The sequence below is a fragment of the Balaenoptera borealis genome (genome assembly GCF_965194805.1).
Source record: "Balaenoptera borealis genome assembly, chromosome: 2".
Taxonomy (NCBI): domain Eukaryota; kingdom Metazoa; phylum Chordata; class Mammalia; order Artiodactyla; family Balaenopteridae; genus Balaenoptera; species Balaenoptera borealis.
This window is the reverse complement of record NC_138867.1, coordinates 182,235,594-182,245,227: the sequence shown is the minus strand read 5'-3', so window position 1 is coordinate 182,245,227 and position 9,634 is coordinate 182,235,594. Positions and strand designations below refer to the sequence as shown.

Below are 9,634 nucleotides of genomic sequence, written 5' to 3'. Positions count from 1 at the left end.
GAACCGAGCCGGGCCCCGCCCCTCACCCCGACGCGTGCGCACCAGCCTGAGGCCGCCTCCTCGAAGGGAAAAGGGGAGGATACCGACGCTAGGCGGCGCCTGGAGCATGCGCACTCGCTCGTCTCCCGCCGAGCGTGTGCGCATGTGCCTGGGGCGCCTGGAGGGGGTTCGGAGGAGGCAGGGCGAGAGGGAGGACTCGGTGACCAGGTGCGCGTGGGGAGACGTCAGACCCTTAGAGCCTTGCAGGTGCCGGACTGCGAATACATCACCCGGTAAAATCCTCAAAAGTTGTGGGCAACTTAAATTGACCTCAGAGTCAAAGGCTTTTTGCCAATTATGGACACACACACACACCGCCCCCCACTCATAATATCAATTACCATCATTCTTTCAAGAAAGAGAGGTCATTTAAAAACTTTTGTTGTTGTTGTAAGTATATGTAACATAAAATTTACCATTTTACCATTTGTAAGTGCACAGCTCAGTGGCATTAAGTACACTCACACGGTTTGGCAACCATCCCCACTATCCATCTCCAGAACTTTCTCATCCTCCCAAACTGAAACTCTGTCCCCATGAACCACTGACTCCCCATTCTACTCCCCCAGACTACCACTACTTTCTGCCTCTATGAATTCGACTCCTCTAGGGACCTCATATAAAGTGGAATCATACAATATTTGTCCTTTTGTGACTGTCTTATTTCACTCAACATTGTGTCCTCAAGGTTCATCCATGTTGTGGCGCGTGTCAGAATTTCCTTCCTTTTTAAGGCTGAATAATATTCCTCTGTATGGTTGGACCATGTTTTGTTTATCCGTTTACCCAGTGATGGACATTTGGGTGTTTCCACCTTTTGGCTGTGATGAATAGTGCTGCTATGAATATGGGTGTACCAATATCTGTTCATATCCCTGCTTGCAATTCTTTTGGATATCTACTTAGAAGCGGAATTGCTGGATCATATGGTGTTTCTATGTTTAATTTTGAGGGATCATACTGTTTTCTACAGCGGCTACACCATTTTATGAGAAAGGTCATTTTTAACACAAACTAAAAAAAAAAAAAAAAAGGAGGCAGTATATGGCGCAGAATAAAGGCACAGCCATTTAAATGGGAAAATGTTGGCTTCATGAAAAACTCACCACATTGCTTTTTTTGGCTCACATCTATGAGCACCTGTGTGCATTTCATGGTAGGGTACATCCTCACGTGGGAGGAAACAGAGAGGAAGGTTCAGTCCACCCCTTCTAGGTCCAACCCAGGTCCCCTGGTCCCCCTGGCTCAGCCCTGCCCACTTCCTGTCCAGCAGCCCTGCAGTCATTCTTTTAACAGTTAATTTGCAAGCCTTTTAGGTGCTAGACCCGCGCTGGGCACTGAGAGATACAATGTTTAAGAAAATAGCTACATAATCTAAATATACATAATTGCAAAATGTGACAATGGTCTAAAAATGCAAAGATGTAACCATAGCTCTCCCCTGATGAAAACTGCTCCCAGACACTGCCTGCCCCTCCACTTTTACAATCTGAGCCGTGTTTGTTTTGCCTCTCACCGCTCCCAGTCGCTCATCCAAAATTCAGAAGAATGCTCATCTAGCCTCAAATAATGCCATGACCTTTCCCAGATCTGGGCGTTTCCAATGTCTTTCTGTTCTGCAAAATGATTTCTCTATGATTTTATTTTATTTTAGGCTATATATACGTATAGTCTTTTTTATTGAGCTGTAACTTACATGTAATAAACGCACAGTTCTTGAATGTTCAGTTCCTTAAGCTTTTATAACTGTATACACCCATGAAACCATTCCCGGAAACAAGATGCAGAACGTTTCCATCACTCCAGAAAGTTTTCTCGGTGTCCTATTCAGTTAATCCCCCTTGCCCCAAGCAGCAGTGGTGTGCTGGTAAATGTTTAACGATGGGCTTGTGAAACGAGAGATTGAGAGAGAGAGAGAGAGAGAGAGAGGCTGCTTTGTAATCTGTAGTACTTGTCCTTTTCTGTGGCGTATATATTCCCACCGAGACTTATTTCCGTCTACCATGAAGTTGGAAAGGATGGTAACAATAGGCACCTATGAGCCAGGACAAGCTGGCTGCAGCCCCCTACTCCCCTACAGGCACCTTAGATTCTGATTTCTATCCCCAGAGATTAGTTTTGCATGTTCTAGAGCTTCGTGGAAATGGAATTGTACAGTATGTACTCTTGTGCCCAACTTCTTTTGCTCAGCAAAATATTTTGGCCATTCATCCATGTGATTGCATGTAACAGTAATTTGGTTTTTTCCTTGCTGTATGTATGATATTCCATCGTGTGTATTTGGGGGACTGCCCTTCATGTAGACCAATCAATTAGTTCTTTTTTTTTTTAATTGAAGTATAATCAATTTACAATGTTTCAGGTGTACAACAAAGTGATTCAGTTATGTATATATTATAATATATATTTTTTCAGATTCTTTTCCATTATAGGTTATTAAACAATATTGAATATAGGTCCCTGTACTATACAATAGGTCCTTGTTGTTTATTTTATATATAGTGGTGTGTATCTGTCAATCCCAAATTCCTAATTTATCTCCCCCCCTTCCCCTTTGGTAACCATAAGTTTGTTTTCTATGTCTGTGAGCCTGTTTCTGTTTTGTAAAGAGGTTCATTTGTATCATTATTTTTAGATTTCACATATATGTGACATATGATATTTGTCTTTGTCTGACTTAGTATAATAATCTCTAGGTCCATCCATGTTGCTGTAAATGGCATTATTTCATTCTTTTTTTTTTTTTTTTTTAATGGCTGAGTTAAATTAGTTCTTGAGGAGGATCAAGGGATCAAATCTTTTCTAATGAGCAGAATTTTCTCCTCAATTCCTAGTTGGGGGCTCAGCGTACATTAAATCTGATTCTCCCTGTTCCTTTCAGTTCCCTATTTCTTGGAATTCCCAATACACCCTGCTTGTTTCTGGCGTATGGCTCTTGCTGCATTCTGATTCCCTTCCCTGCTCTCTTATTCTATCTTCCCTTCTAGTTATGAACATTTTGAAGGCAAGGAAGATGTTGGATTTGTCTCTTCCTCTAACAGTCCAGCTCCTTGGATAGTGGAACCCTCCGAATATATGCTACTTGAATTAATGAAATGGGTGCTCCTGTCCTTGGGAGGCGAACTTCCTGCTAATCACCTAATGCTCAGCCCTTGTTATAGAACATGAGCTTTTATTGTTGCGATTACAGCAGACTTGCCCTCCACCCCCTTCTCTATCTTGACCACGGAGTACATTTTGCTCTGTAACCTCACCCTGTTACCTATCTCTCTGCTTATCGTTGGTTCCAATCACATCTTTCTTGATACATCTGTTCCCTGGTCCCAGAGACTTGAATCTCTCTGAAATCTCCCCCTCCCCATGGAAATTAATTTCTAATAGCTTTGTTGATAGATTCAATCCAAAGTGACGTTTATCTCACTCAGGAACAATTTAGCATTAATATCACATGTGTACACTCTGCCTATCTCGGAATGCACCCTGAACTTTATCTCTCTCACCTGGGCAATGGATTAACTGAAGAACGGCTGGCCTGACCCCTTTGCATACTGCACTTGAGCTCTATCTAGACTACCTACAACCCAGCAATTCTACCCCTAGGCATATGCCCTTGTATAACCAGGAGACACATACACTAATGTTCTCTGTGGCAAAAATCTGGAAACAACACGAATATCCATTGATGGAAAAATGGAAAAATATGTTCCAGTATAGTCCCCAAAGAAATATTAGGGAGCAGTAAACTCACAAATGGCAACAACAACGTAAAAAAGTCTTAGAAACAGAAAGTTACAGAAGACTTTTTACGACACCATTTTTTTTTTTTTTTTTTTTTAGATTTTATTTAATTTTGGCTGCATTGGGTCTTTGTTGCTGTGTGCGGGCTTTCTCTAGTTGTGGTGAGCGGGGGCTACTCTTCGTTGCAGTGCGCAGGCTTCTCATTGTGGTGGCTTCCCTTGTTGCGGAGCATGGGCTCTAAGCGCGCGGGCTTCAGTAGCTGTGGCATGTGGGCTCAGGAGTTGTGGCTCATGGGCTCTAGAGTGCAGACTCAGTAGTTGTGGTGCACGGGCTTAGTTGCTCCGCAGCATGTGGGATCTTCCCGGACCAGGGCTCAAACCTGTGTCCCCTGCATTGGCAGGCAGATTCTTAACTACTGCGCCACCAGGGAAGTCCCCATCACCTCAGTTTTTTTTAAAGGTAAAAAGTATTTATACTCAAAACATCACATCCTAATTATATTTTGCTATTACGTATGCTTTTTAATTTGCTTTGATTTTCACCTATTTTCATTGTTTTTGTTATTGTATCTGTTTGGTGGAAATATGATGGGGAGGTACTTTCTGTATCTTTTTAACTGTGTGTCATTGACATCACATTGGTAGATTGAAATGGTCCCTAGTGAGAGTATTTACACCCTGGAAATTGGCAAATGATACAAATGAGGGCTTGATTTATTGTGTTTTTGATTGCACAGAATGAGTCAGAAAATATTTTGGTAAAGGATCAGACAATATTTTCTGCTTTGTGGGCCCTACATCTCTATTGCATGTCTGTACGGCGGAGAGAGCAGCCACAGACCACACTAACCAAATGGGCATGGCCACGCGCCAATAAAACTTTGTTTACATAAACAGGCAGAAGATCATAGCATGCCAACTCCTGGTTTAGGCTTTAAAAAGTGGTGGAGAAAAGTTAATAATGCAGATTAAATGTCAAAATGTGTGTGTCTACCATTGTTAGGTTGTGACTAGCACACACATACACACAGAAATGGAAAGATATTTTCCAGTATTCAAAAACCGTTATATGATTCACCAAAGAAAACATTCACATTATTGATGAACAAGTGAAATTCCAACATACATCTTCACTTTCATGTTACTTATTAACGTAAATGAAAAATATTGCCAACGTTCATGTCAGAACTACACTTGTTCCATTATTTGCCACCAGAGGTTGGCTATGGATACAAGAGTTTGGCAAAAATCAACCAAAACCTATTCTGAGATTCAAGTGGCTATAGAGAATTTATAATACGATATTGTATATGTGATTATTATCTGTAAATTGTGTCCTACACCTCCTTTATATCGTTAACATTTAAAAATATATATTAGGGACTTCCCTGGTGGCGCAGTGGTTGGGAATCCACCTGCCAATGCAGGGGACACGGGTTTGAGCCCTGGTCCAGGAAGATCCCACATGCCGCGGAGCAACTAAGCCCATGTGCCACAACTACTGAGTCTGCACTCTAGAGCCCATGAGCCACAACTCCTGAGCCCACATGCCACAGCTACTGAAGCCCGCACGCCTAGAGCCTGTGCTCTGCAACAAGAGAAGCCACCACAATGAGAAGCCCATGCACCATAACGAAGAGTAGCCCCCGCTCGCCGCAACTAGAGAAAGCCCACGTGCAGCAACGAAGACCCAAGGCAGCCAAAAAATATAAAATTAATAATAATAATAATAAATATATATATTATATAATGCATGTATATTATACACATGTAATGTATATTTGACATATAGAGATGTCTGCAATGCATGTATATTATACACGTGTAATGTATATTCAACATATAGAGATGTCTGCAATGCATGTATGTTACACATGTATAATATATATTAGATATACAGAGATATCTAAATTCCCTTCCAAGAGAGCCGGTTGTTAAACACAGACCAGCACACCACTACTTTTACACATTGGGGAGCTGAGATAGTCCTCCACCAAAACCGTGTGCATTCATTCAACTAACATTTATTGAGTGTCTACTCCCTGCCGGGCAGAAAGACCTACCCCAGGGGATATGGATATTCACTAATTACTTCAACAGAAATGTCTGTGATCATTCCCTGCATCAGCTTCGATCCAGATACTTAGCTATTCAGAGAGAGAAAGGGATATGGGGTTGAGCAAAAACTCAGGAAGTAGCAAATAAGTGGACAAAAGCACAGAGGGCCCATCTCTGTGATGCCATCCCTAGAGGGTTTTTTGTGTGTTTTTTGCTTGTTTTTTTGGTTTGTTTTTCATTTCGTTTTCTTGGTGGCCGCACCACCGTGGCTTGAGGGATCTTTGTTCCCCAGCCAGGGATGGAACCTCAGACCTGGGCAGTGAAAGTGCAGAGTCCTAACCACTGGACTGCCAGGGAATTCCCATCTCTTTCTTTCTTTCTTTCCTTCTTTCTTTCTTCCTTTTCTTCCTTTCTTTTCTTTCTTTCTCTTTTCTTTCCTTCCTTCCTTTCTTTCTTTCTTTCTACTTTCTTTCTTTCTCCCTTCCTTTCTTTTTTTCTTTTTTCTTTCCCTTCCTTTCTTTCTTCTTTCTTTCTTTCTTTCTTTCTTTCCCCTTCCTTCCCTCCTTCCTTCCTTTTTACCTCCTTTTATTATTTGATTATTTTTCTTGAGATATAATTGACATGTAACATTATATTAGTTTCAGGTGTACGACCTAATGATTTGGCTTATGTATATATTGAGAAACGATCACCACAACAAGACTAGTTAACATCCGTCACCACACATAGTTAACAAACACCTTTTTTTTTCTTGTGATGAGAACTTTTAAGACCTCCTCTCTTTGCAACCTTCAAATATACAACACGGTACTATTACCTATAGTCACCATGCTGTACATTATGTCCTCAGGACTCATTTTATAATTGGAAGTTTGTACCTTTTGACACCTTTCACCCATTTCTTGCCCCTCCTATCCCCGCCCCTAGAGTTGTTTTTCTTTTTTAATGATGTTGTATCATGTCCTGACCAATGGATGGGCAAGATGATATCTATTTTACAGCTGTGCAAAAAGGGTCCACGCAGATGAATAAGAATTAGGAGGAATGTGGAAAAGGAGTTTGACTTGGGGCAGGGGTGTTTAATAGGTGAAATTTACTTTTTGCCTTCCCTTTATTTATTTATTTCATAGCGCTATTATTTAGTAAGAAACAGATAAGCATTGTCTTTTAAAATTTATTATTATTTTTTTAAATTGAGGCATCATGTATGTAATGTAAAATCCACCCTTTTAAAGTGTATGGGGACTTCCCTGGCGGTCCAGTGGTAAAGACTCCGTGCTTCTACTGCAGGGGACACGGGTTCGATCCCTGGCTGGGGAACTAAGATCCTGCATGCTGCGTGGCGAGGCCAAAAAATTATAAAAAAATAAAATACAGTGTACGAATCAGTGGTTTTTAGTATATTCACTGTGTTGTGCAACCCTCACCGCTATCTAGTTCCAGAACATTCCATCACCCCCAAAAGAAACCCCGTTCCCATTAGCCGTCGCTCCCCAGCCCCCGGAAACTTGCTTTTCTGCCTCCAGTTTGCCATCAGCTTCTGACTGTGCCCATAAATGTCTGCGGAAGGGCTGAAGTCAAATGGAGTTTTGATGGGATGTTGTAATCACTCCGATCAAAGTCCCAAACTCAAGGTTTCTAGAGTGAGCGATGACTTTATTTTTTCTTTTTTTACAGGGGCAATTAAAAATCTCCGGGGCTTGGCAAGATCAGATGGTTGGGTGCAGATTTCTCTCTCAAGGTCGGTACCTCAGGTGACCTTCAGTTTATGAAGGTGTTTCTTCATCAGTCTGATTTCTTTCTTCCTTCCTTCCTTCTTTTTTTTTTTTTTATAAATTTATTTAATTTTATTTTTGGCTGCGTTGGGTCTTTGTTGCTGCACGCAGGCTTTCTCTAGTTGCGCTGAGCGGGGGCTACACTTTGTTGTGGTGCGCAGGCTTCTCATAGCAGTGGCTTCTCTTGTTGCAGAGCACGGGCTTCAGGCACGCGGGCTTCAGTAGTTGTGGCACGCGGGCTCAGTAGTTGTGGCTCGCAGCCTCTAGAGCACAGGCTCAGTAGTTGTTGTGGCGCACGGGCTTAGCTGCTCCACAGCATGGGGGATCCTCCCAGACCAGGGCTCGAACCCGTGTCTCCTGCGTTGGCAGGCGGATTCTTAACCACTGCACCACCAGGGAAGCCCCTTCCTTTCTTTTTTAATATTTGTTTATTTATTTAGGCTGCACCGGATCTTAGTTGCAGCACGCCGGATCTTCGTTGCAGAACGCAGGATCCTTTAGTTGCAGCATGCAGACTCTTAGTTGCGGCATACATGCGGGATCTAGTTCCCGACCAGGGATCAAACCTGGGACCCCTGCATTGGGAGCGCGGAGTCTTACCCGCTGGACCACCAGGGAAGTCCCCAGCAGTCTGACTTCTGTTTCCTGTAAAGCATCAGAAACATTGTTCAGATAATTCAGCAAAGGAGGAGTCCCTCAGAAACATGGGGCCTTGGAAAACTCATCTCACCCCTCTGGGTCTCAGTTTCCCCTTTGGCAACACCATTTCCTCCTTTGACACGAGAGCAGGGCTCTGCAAACTTTTTCTGTAAAGGACCAGATAATAAATATTTTCAGTTCTGAGGGCCAGTCTCTGTCGCAAAAATATAGAGACAAATGGGTGTGGCCAGGTGACACTGACATTTGCATTTCATATCATTTTCAGTAACAGAAAATATTCTTAAAACTTTTTCTCAACCGTTAAAGAGTGTAAAATGCATTCTTGAAGACAATACAGCAGCAGGTGGTGAGCTGGCTTTGGCCCGTGGGCTGTGGTTTGCCAAGTCCTGATCTAGGGCATCAGGACATTGGTTACATTCGAGGCATTTGGAGTATAAGATGTGGCATGTTCCTCGTAACTAAGTTAAGGCAAATCATTCATTCATTCAACAGCTATAGCAGTTCGTTCAAATTTTTATTGAACCCCTACTCTGTACCAAGCTCTCATGGAGCTCACAGTCTGATAGGGAGAAATAGGCCACAAACAAATAAAAAACAGTATGTCCCATTTCAGCAAGTGCCGCGGAAGAAAAATAGCGAATGCAAGAGAAGAGGAAACACAGAAGTTGGGAATAGGGCAAAAGTCACAGTTTTAAATAGGATGTCAGGGACTTCCCTGGGGGTGCAGTGGTTAAGAATCCACGCTCCCAATGCAGGGGGCCTGGGTTTGATCCCTGGTCAGGGAACTACGTCCCACATGCATGCCGCGACTAAGGAGCCCGTGAGCCTCAACTAAGACCCGGCACAACCAAATAAATAAATAGGATGCCAGGGAAGGTCTCATTGAGAAGGTGACATTTGGCAAAAGCAGAAAAAGTTGGGAGTGTGCTCCATCGAGATCTGGAAGAAGAGTTTTGAGGCAGACGACACAGCCCGTGCAAAGGTCCTGGGGCAGGACTGCACCTGGCGTGTTGGAGGGACAGCCAGGAGGCCCGGGTGGCTGGAGCAGAGTGAGGCAGACTGGATAAGACTGCTGATGGATGGATGTGGGGTGTGAGGGAAAGAGGAAACTCAAGGACAACCCAACGTTTTGACCTTGAGCACTGGAAGGCTGGAGCTTCCGTTTAGTGAGACAGGAAGGGCAGCAGGAGGAGCAGGTTTGGGGGGATGGTAGGTGCTCAGTCAGCCACGTTGAATTTGGGAGGCTTGTGAGACGCCCGCATGGAGATGGCAAAAGGCAGTTGGATATGCAGGCCATTTGCCAACCTTCAGCAGTTAACCCTGTAAACAAGGTCAGACTTCTAGAAATGACAGGCGTAGCAGAAG

The 9,634-nt window shown here is 43.2% G+C and overlaps 1 protein-coding gene across 1 annotated transcript in view; it reads left to right on the top strand.

Annotated features, from left to right (window-relative positions):
- Positions 1–123: 123 nt before the first annotated feature.
- CREB3L3 (cAMP responsive element binding protein 3 like 3) overlaps positions 124–9,634 on the top strand; it is a gene marked incomplete at its 5' end in the record, with an annotated part of 39,718 nt that continues 30,207 nt past the window's right edge. Inside the window, 2 exons of the mRNA XM_082381692.1 lie at positions 124–272; positions 7,512–7,575. The remainder of the gene's footprint in view (positions 273–7,511; positions 7,576–9,634) is intronic.